This window comes from Myodes glareolus, chromosome 7 (assembly GCF_982192425.1).
Source record: "Myodes glareolus chromosome 7, mMyoGla1.1, whole genome shotgun sequence".
In the NCBI taxonomy this organism is placed as follows: Eukaryota; Metazoa; Chordata; class Mammalia; order Rodentia; family Cricetidae; genus Myodes; species Myodes glareolus.
Window position 1 is genome coordinate 36,091,725 of NC_142032.1, and position 19,780 is coordinate 36,111,504.

Consider the following 19,780-nt stretch of genomic DNA (forward strand, 5'->3'; position numbering starts at 1 on the left):
CAAATGAATTGACTTCTCTGGATGCGATGTGGTGTGGAAAGGGATTTTTTCTTTAATCATTGAAATGGAGATTTTTCTAAATGAAAGATCTAAAGGGATTTCCAGACTTTTCTTTGTACTATCTTGAAAGGTTCCAGCTTCATTATGATTCCCACTGAGCCCTCATGGCTTAACCAAGGCTTTGGGTGCAATTTGATTACAAATCGAGTTGAACACCATGCATTTGCTAATGAAAATTCTCAGAGGTGTCTGAAGATCTACAAGGCTCTAAAGATATACGCAGTGGCTTCCACAGCTAGCCACACTTCATCTCTACCAAAGAAGCATTTCTAATGGTTCTTCAGCTCCACTCTCCAGATTTTGTAGGACACTTGCAGATGGTACCATTGGAAACATAAAATCTACATTACATCACTTGCAACTGTTTTTAGCTGAGCACTCAGTCTATAATGACCGTCATCCAACTGGTACTGTCTCCTTGGGATCCTAGATGTTTCTTTATTACATGGGATAACAGTTCTTTGGTACCCATATCCTGAATAGGATTGCTTTTTGCCATCAGATGCTACCTGCTATTCTCTTTGCATCTAAGGAGACTGCAAGTCAACACTGTAACAGAACGAGGTGACTTTTGAGATGATGCTGAATACATAAGAAGACACCCAATAAACAAACAAGTAATAGTTAAAGTGTTCCTAAAATTATCAACTGCACTTTCATGGCAGCTCATAGCTACACTTTGCTGGGCAGAAGGTTAACAGAACAGAGATGCAGGTCCCCAATCAAGATTTAGGGGTTCATCAAAGAAAGGGAAGAACAGTGTCTATGATGGAAGAGTGAGTTTCCATCCAGTAAAAGAGAAATCTAACATGCTACAAAGGCTTTCAAGTAACTGTACTTCATTGTAGTTGATCACTTAATGAAGAGTAAACAGGTCATGATCCAGACCCTACATGTAAATTCACACACATGGGGTGACTATCTTACTAAAGAGGGAAGAGAAGGGGTGACACTTGGCTTGGTGCTAGCCTCTCGTTCTGAATCTTGACTGTAACAGCTGTATCCAGACTCGCCAGATATTAGTAACTGTTAAGATAGTCAACTTCACTTAGAGTTAACATTTTAAATACACTAATTACATATCCTATCTGGTTTAAAGTCTTATTTCAAAAGCTAAATGAGTCTATGAGGAAATGAGTGGCCAGTAAAATAGCCGCATAGTGATAGATCTGATTTTTTTCCTAACAGTATCCAGCAGGAAATGAGCACAGAAGGCTAACTCAAAGTGGCTGAACATGACACTGGGCCACCAAACTAGGCCACTGAAAAAGGCACATCCACGTGGCCATGTGATATGAAATAAGGGCATAGAGAGCTATGGGGATGCAGTTTGAGCACACTTATAATCCAGAAACTTTGTTAGAGGTCTTCTATCCAAAGTCTGAAGCTAACAACAGTCTACAGGACAGCACATCCCTTGGTTTGTGATTTAGAAACTCTTCTCCTGCTGCAGTTGATTTCTGGGGAAGCATACTTGGAGGTGGAGATGTATAAAATAGAGAATTAACTGGGAATCATTTCTTAGAGGGGAATCAAGATTGGACACAAAAATAATTAACCTGTGATGCAAGACTAATAGCCTCAGCCAATGCCAAAGGAGGCTCAGAAACTGAATTAGTACATGAAAAGTGTCCCAAGATAAAACAAGAGTCCGCTGTCTCCATTTTATAGTCTGTGGAACACAAACCACTCCCAGAGAGAACACGCGTGTGAACTAGGGTGAAGAAGCTATATTCCATGGGTATTACCTCCCAAGAACTGAGCTATAAGTGGTCATCAGCAATTGCTGGTGACAGCTGAAGAAAGAAGTATCAGGTTATATGTCTTTTAACATGTTTTACTAAACTTTTCTTCACCATAATGAAATTTTTAAGGCAGAAAAACTTTATAAAGAAAAACATATATATTTAGCTTAGCTTAGAATTTTAGAAGCTATAGTTCAAACAGTGATGCCGAGCATCTAGAGATAGCATCCCATTTGGTTATGCCATCTAGGGCAAGTGACAGTAGTGGGAGTTAATGTTCCAAGGAAAGAATATATCTTAAAAGAGAAAGTCCAAGAGACTAAAGATCTACAGTATCTTCTACAGGTGTATCCTCCAAATGACCCAAGGACCTCTCATCAGACCACATCTTAAAAGGTTCCACCATCTTCCATTACCATACTGAAAACAAATCTGGTAGCTATGAGTCTTAGGGTTGCAAACAGTATCCAAACCATAGCACCACTTACAGGGATACCATATGTACGAGACAAAGCTCCTACCACTGAGAAAAATTCTCCCAGCATAATCTCATGGGGCTCTCCATGAGTAGAGCTATAGGAAGACTTAAATCATTTGGTTCCTAAGCTCATGAACTGAACCAGTCCATCCATGAACCAATTCCAATCTTTCTTTTTGCTGTCTGCTGGGTCCAGGGGCTCTCACCATGTATGTAGAGCAGTGGTAGATGGCAAAGTCTAGAAATACACTTAGCATCTTATCCATACCTCCCAACCGTGTTATGATCTATTCCATAAGCACAAATTCCATCTTATAACAGGTTACTACTGGGCTTTGACTTGCTTTAAGACTCAGTGGATCTAAGAACTAAGACCATTATGATCCATGGCCTGTTTTTAAACCAATCATTTTTTCATGCCACAGGATATTCTGAGTGGTACAACCTGAGGCACCCTCAACTTCCTTCATAACTTTTCAGAACATTGGGCCCCTTCTAAAGATGTCGGCCTCCCTGTGAATGGATCAGGTAAGCATTCCCCAATGTGAACTGCATTGCCTTCAGAACCAGTATGATTGATTAGACATTGTGCTTCTGTCTTGGTGATTTAATATTTTCTAACATCATTACACTTGATGCCTTGACCTGTACCACACCATACAATCTCTAAAATGTAACTGATCTCATGGCTCACTAAATCTTCTCTCTCACTCTTTGGCCTCCAATAAATTTTTCATAGTTTTGTCATTTTGTTCGAAAAACAAGTTACTACTAGTATTGTGTACTAATGTGATGGAGAAATAGAAAATCTGAATGAGCATGGTTTTCTTTAGACAATTGTGATAGACAACAAGAGGGTAAAAACAATCTTGTATTGAACTGATAAACATATATTGATGGTTAAACAATAGTATCTTTTTTTACAAGGCCACAAAAGAGAGTATTTGCCAAGACAATGGGCTTATATCATGTACCTGAGGATATATTCATCACAAAGTTTACAACATCTGGTATAAAGAATATAACTGGATCACTACCTGATTTGCTGTATGGAAGTCTACTATCATCATCCAGTGTCATTTGAGGTTTAAAAGTATCAGTATGTACAGAGAATTAATTGAGTGTGTAATGGAAACCAACATCCCAGCGTTGACTGAAGCTTTAAGATTGCCTCAGATGTTGATAAATCTATGAGCATGTATCATTACCTTTATTTACTTTCCTGGACATCAGGCATATGACATATTTACAGCCCTCTAATCAGTCTTCATTAATATAAAGGTTCTTTCCAAATTGTCCATAGTACTAATGTGGGGAATCTTCCTATTAACATGGTATTTGTTCTGATTTTATGTCCAGGGAGCAAAGAAATGACCATTGGATGCCTCACTAAACCCAGTGGGCCCATGTGGGTCAAATCTCACCAACATCTCACATAAAACCTAGCTCCTGAATATCCCTAATTTAATACTAGAAAATGATGATAACTGAAGGACACTAAAAACTTAGGTTAATTTAGGATATGTGTCTAACAATCCATAAAATATTTTGTTCATACCCTTTGTTTTATGGTTTCCCAGGTAAACATCTATGGGTCCACTTGGAAAATGACCGAAGCTGTAGTCAGTATATCATCTATGTGTGCTGATATTGGACATCCCTCTTTGTGAACTCAGTCATTGGGTTTTACTTCTGTAGATCACCTTAGAATTTAAGGAAGACTACCAACCGTGACTTTCTTTAGAGGATATCTGAGGTTTCCAACCTGTCTTACTCATTTGAAAACCCTAAGACAGTTCATGAAGCAAGTGTGAGGATTTTCAGCTGTCTTCAGAATCCTAATTACCCAGTGTTGTTTTCTTTAATAAATACTACCATTGACTGTCCGTCTACCTTGCTCCTTGAGATACTATACCACATCAACCATCACCATAGCTTTCTATGGACCAGACTCACTTACCCTTCCAGTTTTGATCCCATCTTGCTCTGACAGGCAGTTGCTGCACTCAGGTATGTATGTCAGTATGTCAGACCTTATCAATCCTATTAAATACAATTTCATATCACCCCTTCTACCATTCCTGTCTTCAAAGTTCAACTGCCTCTAAGCCTCCCGACAATGCTGTGGCACCTCCTGTCAGTAAATTCTACATCACTTTGGCAAATGTGAGTATCCTTTAAACTCTGGTACAGAACAGAGTAGACTGGTACTTCCTCCAGACTTCTATATTACCTCTACCCCGGAATTCCCACTCTTTAGTGAATTTTAACTCCTCAGTACAGCATTTGCGAGGACACTTCTGGGTTCTCAACTGAATGTGGACTGTCACTTTCCCTGAACTTTAAGAGAAATTTGAGTGTCACGGTATTATCTTCTTCTTGGGTCCCATCCAGATACTAAACCCTATATCATAGAAGAATTATCCACTTCTGCAAATTTCTCTTATGTTCCATAACAGTCCCCCTTCCACACATACATCCTCAATCCAATACTGGCAGGACTGATCCCCTCTTAGTTCCTGCTGCTCTAAGTGAGGTGACCCTGCAGCTTCTTATGGGTATAGTTTTTCCCCTTGCTTAGCCCAAGAGCATGTTCCCTGCTGGGTTATGTAGTAACTTGACCCTCGTCTTTGGTCTACTGGTCTGCTGGCCAGGAGGGTGGAAAGGTGGTGAAAGGGTGATATGTCATCATCTGAGACAAGAACTTTCACATCTTCCTCAAAAAGTAGGGAGTAAGAGTCTATTTATAAGTAGGTGCAGAGTGTCACAGGCCCACAAGGTTCAGGTGGAAATGCACAGACAGAAATTTTCTAGTGTTTTGTCACCAGGACGAATCTCTAGGTCTCAGGTTTTTTTTATTCAGGGCTAACCCCTGCTGCAGAAAACTCAGAGAGTAGAATCCAACTCTCTGGGATGCTCTGCCAGCCCCTTCCACCTTTCTTCACCTCACTTTCTGACTGGCGCATTCATGTACATAGTCATGGGCTTCATAGAACCATTTGCATCTAAGTAAATCATGTGCTTTGACAATATTTACTCTATGCCTTCCCTCTCTCCCTTCTCCCTAGTATCCTCCTTTTTCAGGCTAGTCCCGCTTTTATTTCCATGTCACATGCATAAAGGTTTTGTGTAGATTACATGCATAGAGAGACACATATTGTGTGTGTGTGTGTATGTGTGTGTGTGTGTGTGTAATATAGAATCCACACATAAGAAAAATGTAACTTTTTCCTTTTTTCTGGTTTATTTCACTTAATATAATCTCCAGTTTACATAAATTTTTCCTGAAAATGATATAAATTTATTCTTTATAGATGACTAAAACTCCATTGTTGCATACATACAATATATATATCATATACGCACACATATATGTATCACTTTTTTTATCCATTTGTCTCTTGGTAAACACCTAGGCTGATTCCATAATTTGGTGATTGTAATCAGCGCCACAAACACAGGTGGGTTAGCATTTCTGTAGTGTGCTGGCTTAAATTCCTTTGGATACACTTTTCTAGAACTGGTAGAATTGAAAACTACAGAATTGCAAATTTTTTAATTGATTTTATTTAGCTATACATTTTCCTCTGCTCCCCTCCCTTCTTCCCTTCCCCTTCTATCCTTTCCCATGGTTCCCATGCTCCCAATTTACTCAGGGGATCTTGTCTTTTCTACTTCCCATGTTGATTAGATCCATGTATGTTTCCTCATTGTTTTCTAGGTTCTCTGGGATTGTGAATTGTGAGCTGATTATCTTTGCTTTATGTCTAAAAACTACTGATGAATGAGTACATATGATAATTGTCTTTCTAGATCTGAGTTACCTCACTCAATATGATGTTTTCTAGATCCATCCATTTGCTCACTAATTTCAAGATGTCATTATTTTTTCTGCTCTGTAGTACTCCATTTTGTAAATGTACCACATTGTCCTTATCCATTCTTTGGTCAAGGGGCATTTAGGTTGTTTCAGGTTCTGGCTATGACAAACAAAGCTGCTATGAACATAGTTGAGGACATGTCCTTGTGGTATGATTGCACATCCTTTGGATATATACCCAAAAATGGTATTGCTGAGTCTTGAGAAAGGTTGTTTTCTAATTTCCTGAGAAATTGCCGTACTGATATCTGAAGGGACTGTAGTCCAACTGGATCAAAGGCCTCAGTATAAAGCCAGCCACAATGAATCTCATAGAAGAAAAAGTGGGAAGTACACTTGAACGCATTGACACAGGAAACGACTTCCTAAATATAACCCCAGTTGCACAGACACTGAGAGAAACAATTAATAAATAGGACCTCCTGAAACTGAAAAGCTTCTGTAAAGCAAAGGACACTGACAATAAGACAAAACGACAGCCTACAGAATGGGAGAAGATCTTCACTAACATCAGACAGAGGTCTGATCTCCAAAATATACAAAGAACTCAAGAAATTAGTCACCAAAAGAACACATAATTCAATTAAAAAAATGGAGTACAGACCTAAACAGAGAACTCTCAATAGAAGAATCTAAAATGGCTGAAAGACACTTAAGGAAATGTTCAACATCCTTAGCCATCAGAGAAATGCAAATAAAAGCAACTCTGAGATTCCATCTTACACCTGTAAGAATGGTCAAGATCAAAAACACTGAAGACAACTTATGTGGGAGAGGATGTGGGGAAAATGGAACACTGCTGCACTGCTAGTGGGAGTGTAAGCTGGTACAGAATTGCAATTTTTAGATTTTTGAGTAACCTTCATAATGTCTTTTACAGTGGCTATACTATTTAATTTCCACCAGTATGAAATAAGGATTTCTTTCCTCATCCTTCCCTACCCCCACATCTTTGTTGCTACTGTTTTCATAATGAATGTCATTTTGATATTTTGAGATGAATCTCAGTGTGGCTTTGATTTGCATTTCCTTGATCTCTAAGACATTGAAAACTTTTTTCAAATGTTTATTGGGCATTGTATTTCAACTTTTGAGAACTGGTTGCTTAATTCATTTGTCTTTTTATATTAGCCACCCTTGTAATTTAGAATCCAGTCCCAGATCATTGTGTTGTCTGATTTCCAGCTATCAAGGCTATAGACCTCTTTCTGGACTGCCACGGGCTTTCTGGCTTTCACACATAGGCCTATATTGGTAAACAACTCCCTTCAGCCTATCGTTGCCTTTTGTTTAATAGTTCAATAAACTTTTATAATTTAATAAACTTTGAAAAAAAATAGTTCAATAGATCCTAGCAAGTGTGATCCAAGTCCATTCCACCTCTAACTACCACATGAAAATCTCAAAAGTTTGAAATACTACACTCAAGGGTGTTATTGCTGTCTATATGTGCGGCTTCTGAGTTTAATGCCAGAGAAAAATTCATCAGTTGTTATGGTACTGCATGGCAGGGATTGTCAATATACCATTCACCACCATCAAATGAGGATTTGCTCACAGCCAGCTGACTTGGAATACTGTTCCCAAATCCCACCTGAGTATCTATTTTCTAAGACAGTTTCTGATCCCAGTCCTCAGAGGTCAGACTCCTGGGAAACAAACTTTCACATGGAAGTTTGAGGGGACAATTTTCTGGGGTGTTGTCTTGACAACATTTATGAGAGAGTATGTCACATAGTACTGAGAATAAGAACAGACTAAACTGTCAGACATTTACAGCTGAGACCTCAGCTGATTTTGTGGGAAACTCTGGAACTGAAAGGCTCTTAAGTCTTATTTGAAGCCTGGGGCTGAGGCTTCCATTTGGATTCTTTGGACATGGTTGCAGCTTTGAGTAAGGCAGAACCTTTTGGACAATGGGCAAATCCCAGGGAGGAAGTTTAGCGTGAGCCTTCAATAGGACAAACACAGGGGCATTGCAAGCATGGTTTGTAAGTTGTTAAAAGGAAGCTGAGCATATAGTACTGCACCCATGATGTTCTCTATGAAACAGAAGAGCTAGAGTCTGAAGTGCCCTGTAGTCTGCAACACTCTACACATCATTCAAAAGTAACAAACTGGTTTATAGAAGCTTTAATGAAGAGAAGCTAAAGAGAGAAGATAGAAGGAATAGGGATTTGTCTGCATGCTTCAAGCAGTGAACCAGGAAATGGGTGTCTTGACACACGACAAATAAAATCTCAATTTAACACGTGCTCTTCTATGAGCTTCACAAATGTGTTGGTTAATCCACATATGAGTTTGTTAATCCACATATGAGTTTATGAGCTACTTCCTCTCACTGTTCTATTTTTCAGACGGCTTCTCATTTGGATGTAAACCCCAGCTGTCCATGTTTATAATCACTTGTTAAACTGCTTTCATTGTTTATCATGTCGCTTCATATTCAAGTACTTAGCATGTACTAATCATTAGTTATGCGACTGGCTCTATTAGAGACTGCAGTTTTACAGAGAAGGTCATTAAGGACAAACGTTTACTTGCCCTGTAAAGAGGCCTCCTTTTCATCACTAATTTGTCAAGTAATCACATTTGAAACCGAAAATCCTGCCTCCATCAGTTGTTAACTACACGTTTGTCTGAGTCTGCTCTCTGTTCCTGTGACAAAATACCCAAGAGCGAGAAGTTTATAGAGAATGGAGGTATTAACGCTAAAAGATCGTGAGGCTGGGAAGTTTGTAGAGAATGGAGGTATTAACGCTAAAAGATCCTGAGGCTGGGAAGCTTGCTGCAGAGGTACAGAGGGTACCATGGGGCAACTCAGAGCAAGTGTAGGAATAACCCATCTCTCTTCTTCTAAAGCGGCTAACCTTCCCAGCTACCTTCACCCTCATTCATCTAAACATAATTACCTCCCAAGGTTCTGCTTCCAGATCCAACTAGCGCTTGTATTTAGTTCAGTTTCTAACATAGGAATGTATAGAGGACACTTTCCAACCGTAACTGTGACCTTAGACAAGTGACCTGACCTCTCTAGGCCTGTTGTCTTGTATGGAAAAGAGGGGCCTGCCCAGTGGTTTATGAATATATAGTGTTCTCCTCTACCAACATTATCATGCATTATCACATTACCATTATAAAGAGAAATTCTGCTGTCCACATAAACATTCCTCCTTATTGGACTGATGTGTTTCTTAGTTTGTATAAATTGTTTTCATTCTAATTTATTAATTAGCATTTTTTGTAGGATCAGTTACCTACCTAATAGTGTGTCTAGACACCTCAAGGTGAGTTGACAATATGTTTACTGAATTCAGTGACATAATTATTTCCTATTGAAGGGTTTGGTTCCATACAACAAAGTCCTCCTGCTTAGTATTGGGGATCAGCCTGTGAATTTGAGAAGGGGAGCACACACTGAGAACATACCATTCAGAACAGGCCTAGTCAGCCAGCAAATCAATGCGCACTTGGCAGGAGTATGTCACAGTAATTGACACCTCTATCCTGGATATCTTATATTTGCCATGTCAGAATTCACATTCCACTATCTGCCCTGCTCTGCATCCTGGAGTGCTAATTCATGTAAATGGTGACCATGAACCCCAGCCCCTCCAGTTTCCTGTTGGTTTTGGTAATGGGGGTGGGGTAATAAATCAGATGTCAGAGTGATAGAGAAGAGGAAAACTGAGGGTGTAGAAGGACTTTCTTCCTCTGAGTCCTTCCTGGTAGATCATTATGATCAGGGGACATCCTTAGAGCTTTACCCTCTGTCAGTAATGCATCTACACCTGGAGCTCCTGACTCTGATCCAGAGGACAGTTCCATTCGCATGCCCTTCTGTCTAGGGTCAACTGGCTCCACAGTTTCCAAGGTCAAGGAATGGCAAGGTCAATGGGATTTTCCCAGCATCAAGGCCATACCCTTGCCAGCCATTCCTTTGTTAAGCTACCAATTACCACGTGTTTGGGAGTGACATGTTCCTTGCTGGCATTCTGACTGGTACGGCACACCAGGTACGGCACACCAAACAAATACAGACCGTGTAACTCAAGGATCTGTGTTAGAGTCCTGCCACTGTGCCCTAGATTGCATGGCCTCTCCTGCCAGCCCATCTTCACACTCTCAGTCAGTCCTTGAATGCAGACAATGATGAGGCTTTTCCTGATATTAAAAGGAGGGATTAGAAAATATACAATCCGTTCATTTTGTCTCCAGCTCCTATTTGATAGGGAGGCTCACATAAGCCTGAGGTATCAAGGAGAGCCTCTTTTGACCTTCAGTCATCTCCAAACTGGTCAGCCTCTTGGCCTAAATTCCCGCGCCTGACAGGCCGTCTCTGCTGATATCGCCCACATCAACTTTGTCGCAGAAAGGTTAGACCTGTCCCATACACCTCTAGAACCCCTGTGAAACCTCGCTTTCTGAACACTTAGTAGGAAGATAAATTGCAAATCGTTTCAGATCCAGGCTTATAGAAGCCACGATCTTGTTGTAACTCTGTCACTCGGTGTGTTTGTGTCACTGCCGTCCCCGCAAAGGCATTTCCCTGTTTGTCAGCAGCATACAGTGCGCACGCGCAGCTCCTCCCTCTCCCTCTCCCCTTTGAGCACATACTCTGTAACACCTAATCTCTTTCCCCTTATACATTCCTGACCCTGGTTCGCTTCAGCAACATTGCAGCCTCTCTTATTAAATACGACTTTATCTTTGCCATATGTGTGTGCACAGCAACATAAACACTGCTAGCAATCACTGCATGTCCTTCTTTGCGTTGTTGACATATAGGTTTTGGGTAAATATGAATGGTCAGGCTATCTGGCATGTCTACCCAGACTCTCCTCAATTGATATCATATATAAACACTTATTTGAAATCCATGCACATGGGCATGCTGCTTTTAACATGTCACGGAGAGACAGCCACATGTGTCCGGAGTTTAACAGAACCCTTTACACACATGTCCTCTGTCACAGTAACTAGTTTCCTTAGGAGCAAGGTGGCTAATACCCCACAGAGCCAAGCCTGTTGCCACAGCATGGAGCCCTGCAAACAGCAGACCACCTTTTACCTTTGAAACCAACAATACTGGGCAGAGGGTTGAGGCTCAAGTGTGTGGGTCCAGCCAGATTGAAGACTTCGTTCTCCTTGATCTCCGATTAGTTCAGGTTTCCCATCTACATCACAGTGTTTTAAAATGGCAGCCATGAGATCTTAAAGAGGCCCTTGAACGTTTTAAAACTCTGGCCAAATGATTGAATTCTAGAGAACAAACACATCATACCCTTCTATCATGTTCCTTGTGTAAAAGGGTCTACAGACCTAGGATGATGCCCATTAGACCTGACTTGTGAACCCAGAAAGGCAGCATAACCACTGTTTGACCTCATGGGTCGGTCAGCAGCGAGGAAGGGTTCTTCTCATAAGCAAATGCCTCCCAACAGACATACTGACAAAGCATAAACTGAGCCACCTTCTCATAAGCGTTCTTTATCTCTGTTCACATGACTAGACGGCAGAGATGCTGTGAGAGGCCATCTCTGCTCTGTCTCACTGAGCAGACAGTGTGTGTAAAGGGTTCTGTTAAACTGACACATGTGACTGTCTCTCTGTGACATGTTAAAATCAGCATGCCCATGTGCATGGATTCCAAATAAGTTTTTATATATGATATCAATTGAGGAGAGTCTGGTTAGACATGCCAGATAGCCTGGTCATTCGTATTTACCCATCAATTTATTTGGAATTTTCTGGAAGTTGACACTCACCAATCTTTCACAAATACACACTGTTTAAAAAGTTAAAAGTACTGTGAGGTTGGCGCCAAAGAAGGGGACTTTGAGTCCCTCTCCCTCGAAGGATCCACTTATCTAGCAACAACTACTTTGTATCTTTTAATTTTCTAAATATTGTTAAATTTTGTGTAATATTATTATTCCTTCCCTGATGGAGGAGGGTCTGGTCTGCCAAACTACATATATGTTCTAAAAATATTATGACTTCAGAATTTGGATCAAAGGATATAATACTTTGGAAAAGAGAGTCTTCTTTTGTTTTCACAGAGGACGAGACCCTATGGATTCCTTCTATCCCAATATGGTATGATAGACCACACCCTCCTGAAAGGTTGCTGTGAACAACCTCAAAAAATTACTTTTCTCAACTGCCAACTGAAATGAATCTAACACATAGGTTATACCATGAAAGTTCTGAGTAACAGCACCCCCATTCAGCATGAAGCAGTTTGGAGAGAAATAACTATGTCCATATTTCCAAATATTGTCTATAAATGTTCTTTTACATTTAAAGGGGGATATGATATAGGTATGAATAATTTGCATTGGTATAAGTCTTGACTTACTGATACAAGTTTAAGATCAATTTTGTTATATGTATATGTATTTCTGATCTTGATTAAGGTATTGTGATTGTATAGTTTATTTAAAAATGTAATATATAATCAAGAAATATAGGTTGTTAATGGATAATCATCAATAATAATCAAGCTTGTAGTCATGTTAGTTAGATTTTCTAGATATATAAAGATATATTTCAGTTAAATAAGCATTCTTTATATCTTTCAAAGACTACAAAATATGGCATTTAATATTTTAATAATTTAGGACTTTTCATGACAATGAGACACATCTGCTCCTGACAGCACCAATCTACTTCAAGAAGAAGATGGGCATTGAAGAGGCTCCTTATGGAGTTTGATAGCCATTTGGGCAAGAAACTGCACTTGCCTGGACTGTTGCAAAACTGGACACAAAGAACCCGCAGAAAGAGGACTGCTGAACTTGCCTAAAGGTGAGATAATCTTTCGGGGTTCCTGACTCATAAAAGAGTCTGAGAGACATTTTGCAGGACACAGCAGAAAATGTCTGAACTGCCTTTGAAATTTCCTGCTTCATAGAAATGTCTCTGGATACTATGGGCCTGAAGGCCGAAGATGGATGCCCCAATGGTACAGAAGAATTTTGGGCGGTGAGATGTCTCTGAGTTTTGGAAGTTGCTTATTTTTTGTTTACTTAGGTAATATTATATTCTTCTGGAGTCTTTGATGGAGTTGAAGAATGGTTAGTTATAGTTTTCCTTAGTTATGCTAAAAGATAAAATAGATATAAATATTGTAACTGTAATTCTTGATTGATAACTGTTTTGTCATATGTAATTTTACTAAATTTTACTAACTTTAACTATGTTAAAGTTAAAGCCTTTCTTTTTTTGTTTAAACAGAAAAAGGGAAATGATGGAGGAGGGTCATCTGTCTATGTGTTACTTTCATTGGTTAATAAAAAAACTGCCTTGGCCCTTTGATAGGACAGAAAATTAGGTAGGTGGAGTAAACAGAACAGAATGCTGGGAGGAAGAAGGCAGTGAGGCAGTCGCCATGACTCTCCTCTCCAAGACAGATGCAGATTAGGATCTTTCCCAGTAAGCCACCACCTTGTGATGCTACACAGATTACTAAATATGGGTTAAAGCAAGATGTGAGAATTAGCCAATAAGAGGCTACAGATAATGCGCCAGGCAATGTTTAAATGAATACAGTTTCCATGTAATTATTTCGGGTAAAGCTAGCCAGGCGGCCAGGAGCCGGACGGGAAGAAAAGCAGCCCACCGCTCATTTAACACTTCCCAATTTTAATTTTAATCACTGTTCATTGACCTCTCCTTATGGACAAAATAAATTACTTTAGCTCTTTTATACCTGTTTCTCTCATTCCTCTCTTAACTCTTCCATTCCCTACTAACATAAGACCTATTAACACTGATGCACACATTCCTGTGACTACTGAACAAGTGCTAAATGTGACAAACGTTTGCTTGTTTCTTAAATCCTAGAACTTACATTTTTCCTAGATTTATTCCAGTTTATTGTCTCATGACCAATTCTTTCTCCATTCTCTCAGAACCTCCCACTATAAAAATTTTCACCTTCAAATAGGTTTTGTAAATTTATTAATCACCCTTTCTTTTCTGTTCTCTTGTTCTCTCTTCTTGCTCTAAACTTGACTATTGCATTTTGAGATTACCATGGCTGGTTTCCTGAGTTTTTTTCTTGTTATCCCAGAAAACCTCCTCATTACCTTTCCAAGTCACATCTCCTCTTCTCTGGACATCATATCTTCCTCCAGGAGCTGATAAGGAGTGTGGGTAGCAGATTCTTTAAAATGTGGTTCAAGTGAAAATCTGTCATTACTGTACCATCATCCACACTTGTGATTTCAGCACTTGGGAGGCAAAATGAGAAGTATATAAGGTCAAGGTCACCTTGGGCTATATAATAAAATCCACACTGTAATAATAATGACAGCAGAAACAGAAACAATTCTGAACAAAACCAAAACAATTAGAAATCATTTTCTTTCCAAAGTTTAAAGGTTTAGCTCTGCTGTCTTGTGGACTGATTCCAGTGTTGCTACTTAACAAAACCATTGCCATCTCTCCTCCTTTGTGAGCTATACTTCACCCTCTGTGTTGTTTGGAAATTTCCTCTTTATTTTTTTTATGGCAATAAACTGTGGTTCTGGTCAGGGATATAGGAACTTGCAGAAATATGCACTATGGAGATTTATGTTTCTTCTATTATGGAAATGTCTTATTGGATTGTTTCTTTTTAAAAATGTCTCCTTGGAGCTGAAGAGATGTCTCAGAAGTTAAGGATTTAACAGCCATATCAGGCAGCTCACAACCACCTATATTTCTAGCTCCAAGGGATCCACCACCCTTTTCTGACCTACACCCTCTGTGGGTATCTGTATGCTTATAGCAGACACACATACACGCTCACAAATAAATCTTTTTAAGTATCTCCCATCTCTTTCTAGAAATGCTATCTCATAGCCTCTCTTCTACTCGGCCACCACGTCAGTAATATCTCCTTTCCGACCACATCAGCTTTCCCCGCCAACTGAATCAGTATCATCACCAAATATTTCATAGTTTCTCCTCACCTTAAAAAAATAAATAAAATCTCCCCAACCTTAAATCTCTCCCAAGCAATGTCTACATTTTCTCCTTTTTTGACATTTTATCTGTGTACTTGTTTTATTTGTGTGTGTAGTGTATATCACATTTGTACATGTACCCAAGGAGGCCAGAAGAGAGTATCAGATTCCCAGAACTGGGGTTAGAAGCAGCTGTGGGTCACACTCCACCCCCATGGGTACTGAGACCTACGCTCCAATCTTCTGAAAGAGCAGTAAGTGCTCATTGTTGCTGAGGCATCTCTCAAGGGCCAAGATCTAAATTTTCACTTCCCATTTTGAGCATGGTTCTCCATAGGCTGGTCAATCAATAGTGCCCCCTATGGCTTTACTGACATCTGCTCTGCCGGGCTTTTGCACCACAGTGGACTTTCTCCTTCTTCACCCTCCTCCCTACAACACAGAGAAACTTTATGTTCATAAACAAAATGCTCAATTTCTTAGTCTCTGTCTTGATTTAAAAATCTCTTACTCTGTTTTCCTTGGCTCTGGATACCAATCTCTCTTTATTCTTCTACTGCCTGATGGGGGTAGTGTCTCTCATATGCCTTTGTAGATCTAAACATTGAGGTTTTCATGAATTTTATTCCTCTCTACACCAACTTTCTTGGTGACTCGAGCCAGTCTCATAGATTTACACAGCATATAAAATCTAATAATTTCAAAATTATATCCCCCAATTTGACTTCTTTTGTGGACTTCATATTGTCATATTCAACCCTCTGCCTGATAGCTTAGATGTTTACTAAACACCTTCAACAATGTGCTCAAAAGCAGATTTTGATATCCTCCCCTTACACTCAAAGTTTCTGTAATATCTCTGTAAATGAAAGGTTTGTTCTTCTAGACACTTAGGTCAAAACCTTGGCATCCTCGTTGCCACTCTTCCTCCTCTCACTAAAGTACCAGAATCATTATCAAATACCATTGCTTTACCTTTCAATGGAAAGCCAGAATCCAATTATTTATTCCTTCTTTCATTACTACTGTCCTTGCTCAAGACACTATCAGTTTGCTGCTAGAGGCTCTCCAAGTTTGCTTTCTTTCTTTTCATACTATTTATTCTCAATGCAACAGTCAAAGAAATACCCTCAACATAGATAATATCACACGTCTTCTCCTATCAAAGTCCTCCTATAGGAACTGGGAAGAACTGATTTATTAAGACCATCTGCTGTCCTTGCAGTGGATCTGGAGATAGTTCCCAGCACCCATATCAGGCACCTCATCACCCTCTGTAACTCTTGTCCCTGGGGATCTGACACCCTCCTTGGGACTCTGTAGGCATATAGTATGCAATAAACATTCAGGAACACATATGTAAAATAAAAATAGATAATTTTGAAAATGTTTCCCATTCCTATATTGTTATTCAGATGAGAAGCTAACATACTGAAGACAAGAAAGTATTATGGAGGTAAATAGAATTAAAATAATTTGAATATATATTAAAATATACTATATATATGGGGAAATGGCATAATAAAACACATTATTATGTATAAGTAATGCAAGCTACTAAAACATTTTAAAATTCAAGAAGGAAGATCTTATTTCTAATTGTCCTCATTCCCATTCTGACACCTTCTTCAACTTTCCTCTTTGTTCAATGTTAGCTTTGCAGACCTAAGTGAACTCTCTTCTGATAAGTAGACCTTTCTGCTTCATTCAGCCTACAGTGCTCCTTTCCAGCATCTCCATGAAGAACTACTCAAATACTACCTAACCAATGGAACCTTGTTTATACAAAATGTAGGTTCTCTCCTACAGAAAAACACACTCCCTTATATTTTAAAAGTTAACATCCAATACACTAACTTACATATCCGTCTACTTCTTCAGTTATTACAGACAGTTCTTGAGGGTTCATTTTGCCTAGGTTTCTTCTCACTTTATTTCAAGTTACTTCAACAATTTAGCCAACACATATTATTTAAATAAACAAATGCATAAACAAACAACTAAGTCACATAGTCAGATCTCAAATGGTACCCAGGTCTTATTTTGAGCTTAAAAGGTGTTCTTAGAATTACCCCAGTGATTGTATTGGCTTGAGGATAAAGCTGAGATATCAGGTAGGGAACAGGATGTTAGAGAAATAAAATCCAGCAAAAAAATAAATAAAGAGAGAGAGAGAGAGAGAGAGAGAGAGAGAGAGAGAGAGAGAGACCTTGGAGAGTCAGGCCTGGTGGCAGAGGCCTATAATCTCAATTACTTAGGATGCTGAGATAGAAGGATCACAATTTCAGTGTCTGCCTGAGCTGCAGAGTGAATTCAAGGCCAGTCTAGACAACTTGGTAAGACCCTATCATCAAATGAAAAGCAAAAAGAGTGGAGATCTAACATAGCTCAGTGGTATAGAGCACGCCTCTTACCGTGGAGGCCTGGATTCAATCGCTAATACCAAAGGAAAACACTAAACAACAAGGATGGCTTGGAACAGAGAGTTCAAAACAGTAATCTGAGATACAAACGGAGAGAAACCAATACCTTCAGGACATTCTAAGAGGAATGCAAGAGACTTTGCAAAAAAAATCGCAATAGCATTTAAAGCATTGTCTCCTCCACTTCTTAGACTTTCTAGAAAAGGATTCCCTAGACAGGGCTAAGGAGATTGCTGCCCTTTGAAATATATGTTTACAGCCTGGCTCCTGATCCCTCAAAACAAAGACATAAAAGACACGAAGTCCTAAAGAGATTTTTACAAAGCTGGATAAAAGAGAGGGAGTGGGGAGATAAGAGAATATAAACCTTCTGAGAAATCAGAAGGGAACCTGAGATCGGGGAGAGCTCACTGCCTCATGCTCTTTCCTGGCCACTTTCTTCCTTGTAGCTAATAAACCTTTTCATGTCTTTTCAAGTAGTGTAGAGGGAGTCATAAAGTAGCTGCCTTGACAGATGCACATGGCAGCTCAATACGAGCAAACAAACAAGTACTCCTCGGAGTCGGCAGCTCCCTGGCGTCTCCCTAGAAGGCTGTGCTTGGAGTGTCCCTCCTGCACAGGCAGAGTGGAGGCTCTGAACTCACGGAGGACACATAAACTAGGAGAGCCCTGAAGTTTCCCCATCACAGAAGCAGCCCTGTGCGGCTGGATCTGCTAAGTGCTCAAAACCAGAGGAATGTCAAGGAAGATAAGCAAGGCAAGAGACTGGAAAGTCTTCCTGCCCTCCTCAGTCGTTGCGTTCAAGGCAACTCCATTTTGATCCTCGTAAGGAGCAGCCCGCCCCTTTTCTTTTTTAGATAGAGATTCTTAGAACTGCCCATGGTAATACAAAGGGCACTTTAAACTTGTTCCCTAGTTGCTTCTTTATTGACATCTAATTGAAACATAAGAAATAGGGAAATGGAAGAAGAAAGAATGGCATATCTGGGAGACCTGGTGAGGCCCAACGGCAGCAGAAGACCAAGCCATGCTCTTTTTCAAACTCCAGTTCCTGGGGTTAGAGTAAAATCTTAGTTGATAAAATACTTGCCATGCAAGAGTAAGGCCCTGAGCTTGATCTCCAGCACACATATAAAAGGATCTGGAAGTGGTGATGTAAACTTGTAACCCCAGTACTGGGAAGACAGAAGCTGTAAGATCCCTGAGACTTGCTAGTCAGCCAGCTCAGCCTACATGGTGAGATTTCAGACAATGGGAGGTTGTCTCTCCAAAAAGAAGGTAGACAATGCCTAAGGAGTAATACCCAAGGTTGATTCTGGTCCCCACCCTCATCTGTGCTTGTATACTCATGTGTGCACGCAAGAGCGCATGCACACACACACACGCTATGCCTGAAGAATGATGGAGATATGGAAGTAGAGATGGTTGTGTGATTTAGGTTGTGTGCTTTGCATTTCCTTTATTCTCATCTACAGTAGCCAGATTTTGTCTTTCTCTCTGTCTCTCTGTCCCTTTCTCTCTCCCTCTGTCTCTGTCTCTCACTGTGCATATGTATCATGCTCACAGATGAATTCAGATGTACATGTGGATATGTAAAGCTGCCGGAGAGTGGAAGCCAGAGATAACCTCACTATAATTCTCACAGAAGACTGAAGAAACTGCCTCTTGTTGCAACAGGAGCAGCAGGCTGCATTCCTGCCCAGACCACCAAAGAAGCAATATGTGAGTTGACAGCTGAAAAAGGTACCAAGCCATATGGCTAATATAAACAAGAATTATGGGTTACCGTTAGATGTAAGAATTAGTTAATAAGAACACTGAGCTAATGGGCCAATCAGTTTATAAGCTAATGTAGACTCTGTGATTTTCTTTGGGACTTTCTGACTGTGGGGTACTGGGAGGGACAGAAACCCCAAGAAGCTGGCCCTCATGTTACAAACAGAACAGAATGCTGGGAAGAAGGCAATGAGGCAGATGCCATGCAGCCAGCCGCCAGGTCAGACATGCTGAATCTTTCCTGGTAAGCCACGAACTCGTGGTGACATACAGATTATTAGAAATGGGCTGAATCAATATGTGAAAGTTAGCCAATAAGGGGCTGGAGAGATGGGCCAGGCAGTGTTTAAAAGAAAACAGTTTCCGTGTAATTATTTTAGGGGTAAGCTAGCCGGGATCTGGGCAGGAACGCAGCCCACCGCTCCTTTTGCAACAGCCTCTGATGCCAGTAGGGAACGGAGTGG